The 10,000-nt window shown below is 44.6% G+C and overlaps 1 protein-coding gene across 4 annotated transcripts in view; it reads left to right on the top strand.

Moving 5' to 3' along the window:
• Positions 1 to 8,720: 8,720 nt before the first annotated feature.
• Positions 8,721 to 10,000, top strand: part of Boc (BOC cell adhesion associated, oncogene regulated) — a 77,060-nt gene continuing 75,780 nt past the window's right edge. For all 4 annotated transcript variants that reach the window (XM_031363972.1, XM_031363971.1, XM_031363970.1 and 1 more), the window contains exon 1: positions 8,721 to 9,182. The gene's annotated coding sequence lies outside the window, so the exon portion shown is untranslated. The remainder of the gene's footprint in view (positions 9,183 to 10,000) is intronic.

The raw sequence follows: 10,000 nt of genomic DNA, 5'->3' as shown, positions 1-10,000 counted from the left end.
AAATCAGAGAGTGTGACTTGAGGCTTTGTTCTTTCTCAAGATAATTTGGGCTAGTCAAGGTCTCTGAGTTTATATGGCTTTAGAACAGTTTTCTCTATTTCTGTTGGGATTTTGTATGGAGTTCATTGACACTGTAGACCCGAATATTTTTTTAGAGCATACAACTACTCACTAAGTAAAATATGTAAGCCTAGTAAAATCTGAATAGAGTTGATGGTGATATCGTATTTATTTATTAAGATACTAATAAATACCATACTGTATTTTAAGTACCATAGTTTGAGTAGCAATATTGCTGTTGTTGGGGGTGGGGAGAAAAGCATTTGAGATACTCAAGTGTCTTTTTTTTTACAATTTATGTTATTTCTAAATATTTCAAAAACTTTTAAAAAGCCATACAGCTAAAAGTCACTTCAAACATACCATTCATATCTGAAACAAAATATGATAGTCATATAACTTTACATCTAAGACAAACGAGTCTTGACTTGCTTTGGATAAGAGATTATATTTTGCTTTTCAAGTTATGATTCCACCTGAAGCCCAAGTTATTGGAATTCTTTCAACATTCCAGCCCACACAGGTGCACTAGGCTTCAACAGCTATGACAGGAAACATGGTTTTATTCCGTCTTCATTCCTTCATCCACTTGATTTACTGTGTATATTGTTCAGATGTTGTGCTGAACGTTAGAGGCACAAATATGAAAAAATAAGGATCGATTTTGGGCTTAGAGATATTCTAGCCTAGAAGATAGACAGGTAGAACCCCTCTCCCCTCACACTGACTATTACAATTACAATGCTCATAACAGATTCAAGACAAAGGCAAGGAGAGTTCCTTGTACAGGAGGAGACCTGGGATGGGGGCAGATAGGAATGGAGGCTTCCTAGAAGAAGCAATGCTACAAAAAGTCTTATAAAAAGTAAGTTAGATGGTAGAGAGGAGGAGAAGAGAGTTAAGTCTAGGCAAGAAGTGGGCCATCTAGGAAGAAAAGACAGTGTGGTCGGTGCTTAGAGGAATCTCAAGGAGACAGGCGAGGACAAGATACAATGAGTGGATCTCTCAGGGAATCAGCTTAGAGAGTTGATGGAGCCGAATCAGATGGGCGCTTGCCCACTGTCACAGAAAACCTGGGAGAAAAGAATGTGTCTGAGACCATTGTTATCTCTCTCAGATAAATCATAGGGACAAGTTTGATGAGTTTAAAGAGTTTGAGAAGGAGGAACTGATTTTTTTTTTTTTTTAGTAATTGGTATTGTTGGATTTTGTGGTTCATTCTCTTAATCCTTCCTTGTCCTGAGAAGAGAGAGCATGCTTCTTTAAAAAATGAGGGCCACCAAGCCTGAAGCGGCTTTACTTCCTCTCTGGAAAACCCAACCAGCATAAGGTAAACAAGAAGGAATGATTTTTTCATTCCAAGGGAGAGATATGCTTCCCTCCCTTTGTGTCTCTGACAGGAATTACAGAGACCTTGTAACCATTGTCCAAAGAGGCTGCCCAGCTTGCCTTATGCCCAGGAGAGTGAGTAGCAGGACTCCATATTTGTTAAATTTTGCTTGTGGGTGCAAGGGCAGAAAAGTAGGAAAGAGTAAAAGGTCTATGATGCATGGTTGGTTTTCTGTTGCTATGGCCCGATGTTCCAATGGCTCCCCAGTGTCTTTTGAAGGAGAACAAAATTATACGCTTGAAGCAAAACAAGCAAACAAGCTACCTGTCTCCAAGTCTGCAACAGTGGCTTTGGCGTTAGATTTCGCGTTGCTCAGTCCCGGGAATATTGATTCTCTCCATGGAAGCATCCCCTTGCTACAAACCCTTAACGGGTGTGTGAGAAACTTCTTCCCTGGTGAATGGCTGACTGAACAAATTTAACGGAGGTTGTTACCCACTGAGCTTGGTATCAATGCTCTGAGGTCCTGTTCTCTTTGAGTTTTGCTTTCATCTGGAATCTCTCGCCTCTGCCCTCTTTACTGTTGCTGCCACACAATATCAAACAGCTGGAGTCTGGGCAGCTCCAGAATCCAAGTTTCTCAGCCTCACACGTGAGGGTGGGGGCAGGGGAGAACAGATGGAGGCCATTGGGGAAGGTGGGGGTTTCATGGGGACTCAGTGGGGGCTGTGCTTGCTTCAGAGAATCTGATATCTTGGAAAAGTGGGACTGGGTTTAACAGACTGATTTTGTTCGTGTGTGGGGCTTAAGATGTGCACAAAATCAAGCATGCAGGGATGGATCACAGAAACGGCTTTCACGCACCACCTTTTTTTTCCATTTGATTAGTCCAGTCTCAAATTTCCAATACTATAACAGCTCTCTGTAAAGTGGTTACCAAAGGTTTTGATTAAATATAGTGTTACAGGGGTCATAACATAAGAACTCGTCAGAAAGAATAAGCACTAGCCATAAAGAGCTATACTGGCTGACTCATTTAGAGTTAAATCCTGACAGATACTAATATGTACTATGAGTATATGAGTACCTATGCGCACATATGGAGAGATACTCCATATGTATTATTTCTAACGTTCACAGAGGAAGATGCAGGGATTCAAAGAGGCGATTTGACTTTGCTCACAAGGATTATTGAAGATGAAATTCAAATTTAAATTTGTTTTGAGTCTACGGCACTCCCACTTTACTGGATGCCAACCTTCCCTAGGATATACTTGTTCCTAGGCAGCCTTAGGGGAATCTGACGGTTAGACCCTTAAAGTCAACAGAGCCCATGGCCATGGGATGAGTTGACTGCCTAGGGCTAGCGAAGTCAACCCTAGTCAGTTCAACTCATATGAAGACTTAGTGGCACCGCGCCAGGCTCACCTGTAATTTCCCCCGAACTGTGCAATTTACCTTCTAATTACATGCTGTCGTGCACTGGTTGCTAATTGTTGCATAGGTCAACCTTACACATTCACTCATCACTCTTTATTTTGTCAGATAAGCAGCACATAGTTTGTCCAGCGGGGCCATCCTTCCCAGTGTGGAGAGGAAGCCGATTCACATAGCTGATGAAGGGCCTGCCCATGAGGAACTGAAAGCGGAATTTTAAATTCCAAAATGATGAACTAAGTTGCACATCTTCAAATTTTTGGGTACACTGGTGTTTTGCCTGCATGTCTGTGTGAGAAGGTCGGATCCACTGGAGCTTGAGTTACAGACAGCTGTGAGCCGCCATGTGGGTAATTGAACTCTGGTCCTCTGGAAGAGCAGCCTTAACTGCTGAGCCACATCTTAAGGCCCCAAGTTATGCATTTTTTTAAAAATGTATTTAGGTGATGCCTTAACAAATAAAATAATAAAAATAAATAAATAAAATACTATTCAGCAGCCAGAATTTTTAAGTAGAGATGAATTCAGGAGCAGTTCATCTTGCACACCACATACCAGCACTTGGAAAAGGCAAAGCATTTTTCCAGTGTTAGCTTTGAGAACAGAAATGTACACATACACACAGCCAGCTTACTACTTACTGTTAGAACTGAACTTGGGCACCTAGCTTCCAGTCTCAGCTCAAGCATCAGGACGTAGTCTCTTGCAGTTTGTGACTCCTAGACTCCATTTTGTTGTTGTTTGCTTGTGTTTCTTCTCTTTTTAATGATGTGTTTATCTTATGTGCATTGGTGTTTTGACTGCATGTATGTGTTAGTGTGTCAGGTCCCCTGGAACTGGAGTTTCAGACAATTATGAGCTGCTATGTGGGTGCTGGGAATTGAACTCAGGAAGAGCAGCCAGTGCTCTTAACTACTGAACCTGTCTCCAACCCCAACTCTCAGACTCTTTAGTTATTTACACTTAGTCAATTACTTTTGTTCTTTTTAATGTACTGTGATGCACCTCCTTGGAAAGCTCATTAAAGATTCCTTAATGGCTTGGCAAATTTCAGGCATTGTTAAATGTGCTTTTCCTTTTGGAAGTGGTCTCACCAGGTAGGCTAGCTTGGGTCTAGAACTCCTAGTCCCCCTGCCTCAGCCTCCAGAGTGCTGGACTTATAGGCATAAGCTACCACATCTAACTTAAATTACCTGATTTTCCTTCTCTGTAAAATGGAGATCAATTCTACACACAAAGTTGTTATGGAGATTCTGAACAAACACAAAATCCATCACAGAGACTGGGCGAGGAAAGTGTTAAGCAATCGTTATTAGTATATTTCTTAGAAGGATGCTGCAAGGGTAAACAGGATAATAACTATAACCAGGTTTCACATAGTAAGCAAGCATTGCTCAGCTCTCACACTTAAGCATTGTCTTTGCTGTGTATGCTTCACAGTTGTTTTTGTTTGTTTGTTTGTTTGTTTGTTTTTTGTTGTTTTTTTTTTCGAGACAGGGTTTCTTTGTGTAGCCCTGGCTGTCCTGGAACTCACTCTGTAGACCTGGCTGGCCTCAAACTCAGAAATCCGCCTGCCTCTGCCTCCCAAGTGCTGGGATTAAAGGCGTGTGCCCTTATCTAGTGAGTGTGGTCCTCCAAACTGGGTATTTTAGTTAAGTCTCCACTTGGGGCTTCGTGTTTAATGATGTCATTGGTTTGTTTGTTTGTTTGCTTGCTTATTTATTTATTTCAAATAATCAAAATGCCGGAAAAGGATACTGACCTCATGGAGTTCAATGTTTTAATACTGGCAAAGGCATTTAGAAAGTGTATCCTATCAAATGATCCAAAATTCCTTCATCTGGAAATTCATGTTTAGAAAATAAGCAGAATCACACAGATTTATGGTAAGATGTTTAGCCAACTGCAATGCAGGGTGACAGTGTAAATGAAGCCACTGAGATGTATAAAAATAGAATGACTGAAAAAAATAACTTGTTTTTGATACAACAGTACTTTTGAAATCAAACTTTGAAGATGATTCAAATCATGAGAAAATTAATCATGTTAGATTGTTAAACTTAAAAAGCAACAAACTCAATTTGGGAAGATATTCAGCTATACATAAATCAGTGAAGGAGCTGGCTTCTGCCTGAATCATCAAGTGTATAAGAAAAAAAAAATACAAATTTTAAATGAATGTCTCTGGCTTACATTTCCCTTTAAATAAATTCTGACTTTTGATTCAATGAAAATCATATACTCAGTGTGGAATACATATGGATGAGAAATAAAACAGGAAAGAAAGAAAATGGCTAAAACTGAAACCACTCTACTGTGCTAAGAGCGCTGTCCTTGTGTGGTAGATTTCCTGTGATGTCGTCCTTACTGGGGTTTTCTGCAGTCTGAATGTTCTTCAGTGCACATAGTTTGTAATCAAGAACACAGATTCATATGAAAACCAAGGGAGTAAATAGTCAACTCCCTGTCGCTTTCTGTCTGTTCCATAATAGTTCTCTTTACACAATCTCCTACAGAAACTCTTTGTACCTAAGTAGTTCTCAGGTCATATGACACCAAAAGTGGAGCAGTGTTAGTCACTGCACTCCAACCTAATGGCAGTGACCCAATGTAGACCTGCAGTCCTTGTCTGACCTTTCACTTCCCAGTAGAATAAATTAATAATTTATTTTAAAATAATACTAAATTCTTCCTTCTTGGTGCTCATAAAGTCTCTCCCAAAGCAGGATGTCAGAAGTAATTGCCTCTAACACACTGTATAGTAGAATGCCTTATTCAGCTCAAAGTTCAAGATGTAATGTGATGGCTAACTGGTTCAAGATGGCTGATGTGCTGAGGTGGAGCAGTGTGAGTTAACAAACTGGTGATGGTGGTGGTGTGTGTCCTTAATCCCACCACTCAGGAGACAGGGGCAGGGGCAGGGGCATCTGTGAGTTCAAGGCCAGCCTGGTGTACAGAGTGAGTTCCAGACATTCAGGACTACACGGAAAAACCTTGTCCCCAAAACCCAAGAGAGAGAGAGAGAGAGAGAGAGAGAGAGAGAGAGGAGGGGGAGGGGGAGGGAGAGGGAGAGGGAGGGGAACTAGCACTTAGAGGAAATACACTGCAAGCAGAAGGGAGTAAGGAGATACAGTAGCTATAAAAATAAACACAGTTATACTAATACAAAGATCCACAAAAACAATAAACACATCTGAGGTGCCAACAGTGAGCCTGAAGCTGTAGATCTATATTCTGCCTAAAGCATAGTACTGGCAAGTAAGTAGGCATGGTAATCAGCCTGCCTGAGGGAAGTGCAAGGCCATGGGTCCCCGCCCCTCCCCATAAGCATGTGAGCAAGAGTGAATGCTTTGATTCAGAACACATAGACTGTAGACCTCAAGTCCAAAGTGGGAAAAATGGAGAATCCTAAGAGAAGAGTAAGTTGAGCAGGTAGGAGGAGACATCTCTGAGAAGCTAAGCTGTGCATCATATGTGTAAGGATATGGAAATCTAAGAACTTCAAGTGCCTTGTTATTACTGGATCTTACCATTGCCAGTGGGAGTGGTATTTGGAAAGTATTTTTGAAAAGCAGAAAGCTGGGGCTGGAGAAATAGCTCTTAAACACTGACTGCTCTTCCTGAGGATCCAGATTCAATTCCCAGCCCCCAGGTGGCAATTTACAACTCTCTGTAACACCAGTACTGAGAGATCCAATGCCCTCTTCTGGCTTCCACTGGCACTAGGCGCATGTGTAGTATACAGATAAAAATGCAGGGAAAACACCCACATGCTTAAGAAAATAAAATTAATTAAAAACTTTAAAAACTTAAACCTTTAAAAAAAAAATTAAGGGGCTGGAGCGATGGCTCAAGCAGTTAAGAGCATTGACTGCTCTTCCAAAGGTCCTGAGTTCAAATCCCAGCAACCACATGGTAGCTCACAACCATCAGTAATGAGATTTGACACCTTCTGGAGTGTCTGAAGACAGCTACAGTGTACTTACATATAATAATAAATAAATCTTTTTAAAAAAATTAAACTTTGAAAGAAAAAAAAAGCGAAAGAAAAACAGGCCATTACCTGCTTGGGACTCTAGGGAAAGGTACAATAGTGAACTGTCAGCTGTCACCTGATGCTCTCCTTTCCTTCTGTTCTCAGGGTGGTTCTCAGGTCCTACTGTCCTCTTGTTGTGCCACAGAGGGACAGTGAGAAGGCAGAGGCTAACATCATCACTGAACATGGGGGAGAGAAACAGGTCTTAGAGACTGTTCTCCAAACTGATGGAAATTAAAAGAGAAGGAAGTGTGTTGGGGTAGGTGGGAGGCTCAAAGAGGGATTTCAGAACCCTTTCACTGTCTTATTAAAATATGCCCCCCCATCCATTGGGCCATGGGGATATGCCCAGCCATCTAGGCACAGTAGATAGAGCCAGAAATGCCAGATAAATCAATGCAGAAACTGGCTCCTGTTCTAATTAACAAATGCAGGAGGAAAGAATGCTGTAAAATGTGGAATCTTTCCCTTCCTTCCTCCTGCTGCTTCCACTGGAATCATGTGCTGAGCATGAACGTCGTGGTTTTTGTTTTGTTTTGTTTTTGTTTTTTGTTTTTTTTTTTTTACTGAGGACAACCAAAACAACAGAAAATAAGCCATGACCTAAAAAACTTTAAGTGATTTCTTTTCTGTCACATGGTGGCTTTCTGAGTCCCGGGAAGACAGCACCTGTCTTCACCTTGCTCTTTGCTGGCTGACCCACTCCAAGGGCCATCTCCTCCCATCTTAACTCCTAAAACGTAAGAGATAAGGAGTCTGCTGCATTCTTAGAAAATTCAGCGTTGCCAACTTAACTTAGCATTGGACTTGTGTATAAAAAAGTGCGTTTGGTTTTTTTGTTTTTGTTTTTGCTTTTGTGGACCTGGACTAGCAATTTCAGATCACCTGAAAATTAAAGAAATTCTTTCTGCCTGGCAGTGGTGGCGCAAGCCTTTACTTGGGAGGCAGAAGCAGACAGATTTCTGAGTTCGAGGCCAGCGTGGTCTACAGAGTGAGTTCCAGGACAGCCAGGGCTATACAGAGAAACCCTGTCCCGGAAAAAAAAAAAAAATCTTCCTTAGCACAGGCTTACTCAGTCAGAAGTTGGAGGTGGAGCCCATCCATCTACGTAGTAACAATTTGTCCATAGAAGTTCTGCTACAATGGGTTTTAAAATTACTGTTGTGGATGGTTTCTGTCCAGCCAACACAGAGGTAAGTAACTAACTCTCCCTGACATCACCCCCCTACCCCTTTCCTCGGATGATGAATGGAGGAGGTCAAGCCAAGGACCTGGCAAACCCTTTGCAGCCAACCGAGGGTCTGGGAAGCTGTTTTATGGCTCTGCCATGATGGGGTTTCTTATCATTTTCTAAATTGCCCCTGTCTTGCCTCACTTTTTTGGTGGTGGTGGTTGTGGTGGTGGTGGTGGTTGTGGTGGTGGTGGTGGTTGTGGTGGTGGTGGTTTGGGGATTACCCTGCTTTTATTAATTGTAACTTTGTTTTTACTGCTTTATCTGGTAGTGTTGTTTGTTTGTTTGTTCAGAATGGTAGAGAGATATTGAGAAGTGGGTGCCAGCACGGGAAGGAGGGGTAGTGCTGGCCAAAGGAAGGGTCCAAGGTGAAGCTAAGCAGGGTGGACCGGTGCCCCGCGCATGGGAGAAAGTCACTTTTATGTGTTACCAAAGAAAATAATTTGGAAGGACTGAGGGAATTTAAAGCAGTGCAAAGAAAGTAGGCGTTAAGGGAAAAAAAATTGTCCTAAAATTGGGGGGACGGTGTGTTTTTTTTCACCCCAGTTTCCTTTTCAAGACTTTTTCTTTGCTCCCTTTCGCTCCTCCCCCTCCTCCCCGCCTCCTCGGCTCCCCTCCCCTCCTCGAGCCGTAATGGGAGGCTCCTAAGCAGGAGAAGCAAAAGAAGGAATTGTTTGCAAGTTCAGTCATCCAAAAAAGCGTCTTCCATATGGAGGGATTGGGTGCGCTGGGCGCGGCGTCCCCTGCCTTGCCCGCCCGCTGCCGCCGCTGCCACCACGGCTCCGGCTTCCTGCAGTGGGGACCCTGAGCTGGCTCTCGCCCGTGTCAGCTCCGGCCGCACTCACACCCTCTCGCACCTCGTACCCGCCGCGGCCACACAAGCCCTTCCTCCTCGGGCCGCAACTTCTGGGTCCTGGGCTCCTTTGTTGCTCCGGCTGCGGCCACTCTCCCGTGGTGTGTGTCCCCGTGTGTCACCGCGCTGTGCGTGCGTGTGTGTCGGTGTGCGCGGGGCCGGGTGGCCCTCTCCGCTTCACCACGCGGGACCCGGAGTCCCGGCCCCCTCTTTCCAGGCTCCGGCTGCAGGAGAGGTGAGTCACGTCGCTGAAGTTTGTTTTCTTTTCATAAAAAGTTGTGTTTATTTGTTGGTTTGGGGATAGGAGGCGTGTGGGAGGCGGCCGCCCGTCCTGGGATGCTGAGGGCTCCCGCGAGCCGTGCTGCGGGGCTCGGGCTCCAAGCGCTGGGCTGGGGCTCCGACTGGGGCTCCGGGAGCTGGGCTAGGACCGGGGCAGGGGCTCCTAGAGCTTGACTGGGGTTCGAGCTGGAGGCTCACTTCGGGGCTCAGAGTGTTCTGCTGGGGTTCAGGCGGGGTTTGGATTGCTGGGCTGGAGCTCGAGCACTGAACTGGAGCTCAGACTGGGGCTTGGAGCGCTGAGCTGGGCTCGGGCTTGCGCTCCGATCTCTGAGCTGGGCTCTTGCCGGGGATCCCAGCGCTCGACTGGCTCTGACTAGAGTCAGGGCCTGACGCCGTACGAAGTTCCCGGGGCCGCCACTGCATGGGCTCTACCGCTCGGCCAAGGGCCGCCGCGCCTCCCTCTCTAGCCCGGTCTGGCTCGTTTAGCTCCCGCGGTTCCCGGAAGCTGCTCCGGTGGTAGGAAGATAGACATCTTCCCAAACTCACCCCGAAGGGCTGACAGTGAGTCCCGGCTGCACAGCCAGGCGGTGGAGACAAGCCTACACACTCAACACCGATTTGCTTCTTTAGGGGGAGAAGTTATCACCGGCATTTTAAAAGGAAAATCCTAAGTAAGGGGCCAAGGGAGACCAAAAGCTAAAACAGCTCTTAAAGAATCCTCTTGGCTGGACCAGTAGATGGGAGGCACTGAATTAATTGGCATCCAGAGGTGTC

Source organism: Mastomys coucha, unplaced genomic scaffold, assembly GCF_008632895.1.
Source record: "Mastomys coucha isolate ucsf_1 unplaced genomic scaffold, UCSF_Mcou_1 pScaffold12, whole genome shotgun sequence".
NCBI lineage: Eukaryota > Metazoa > Chordata > Mammalia > Rodentia > Muridae > Mastomys > Mastomys coucha.
Note: the sequence above shows the minus strand (reverse complement) of the source record. Positions and strands in the feature narration are given on the sequence as shown.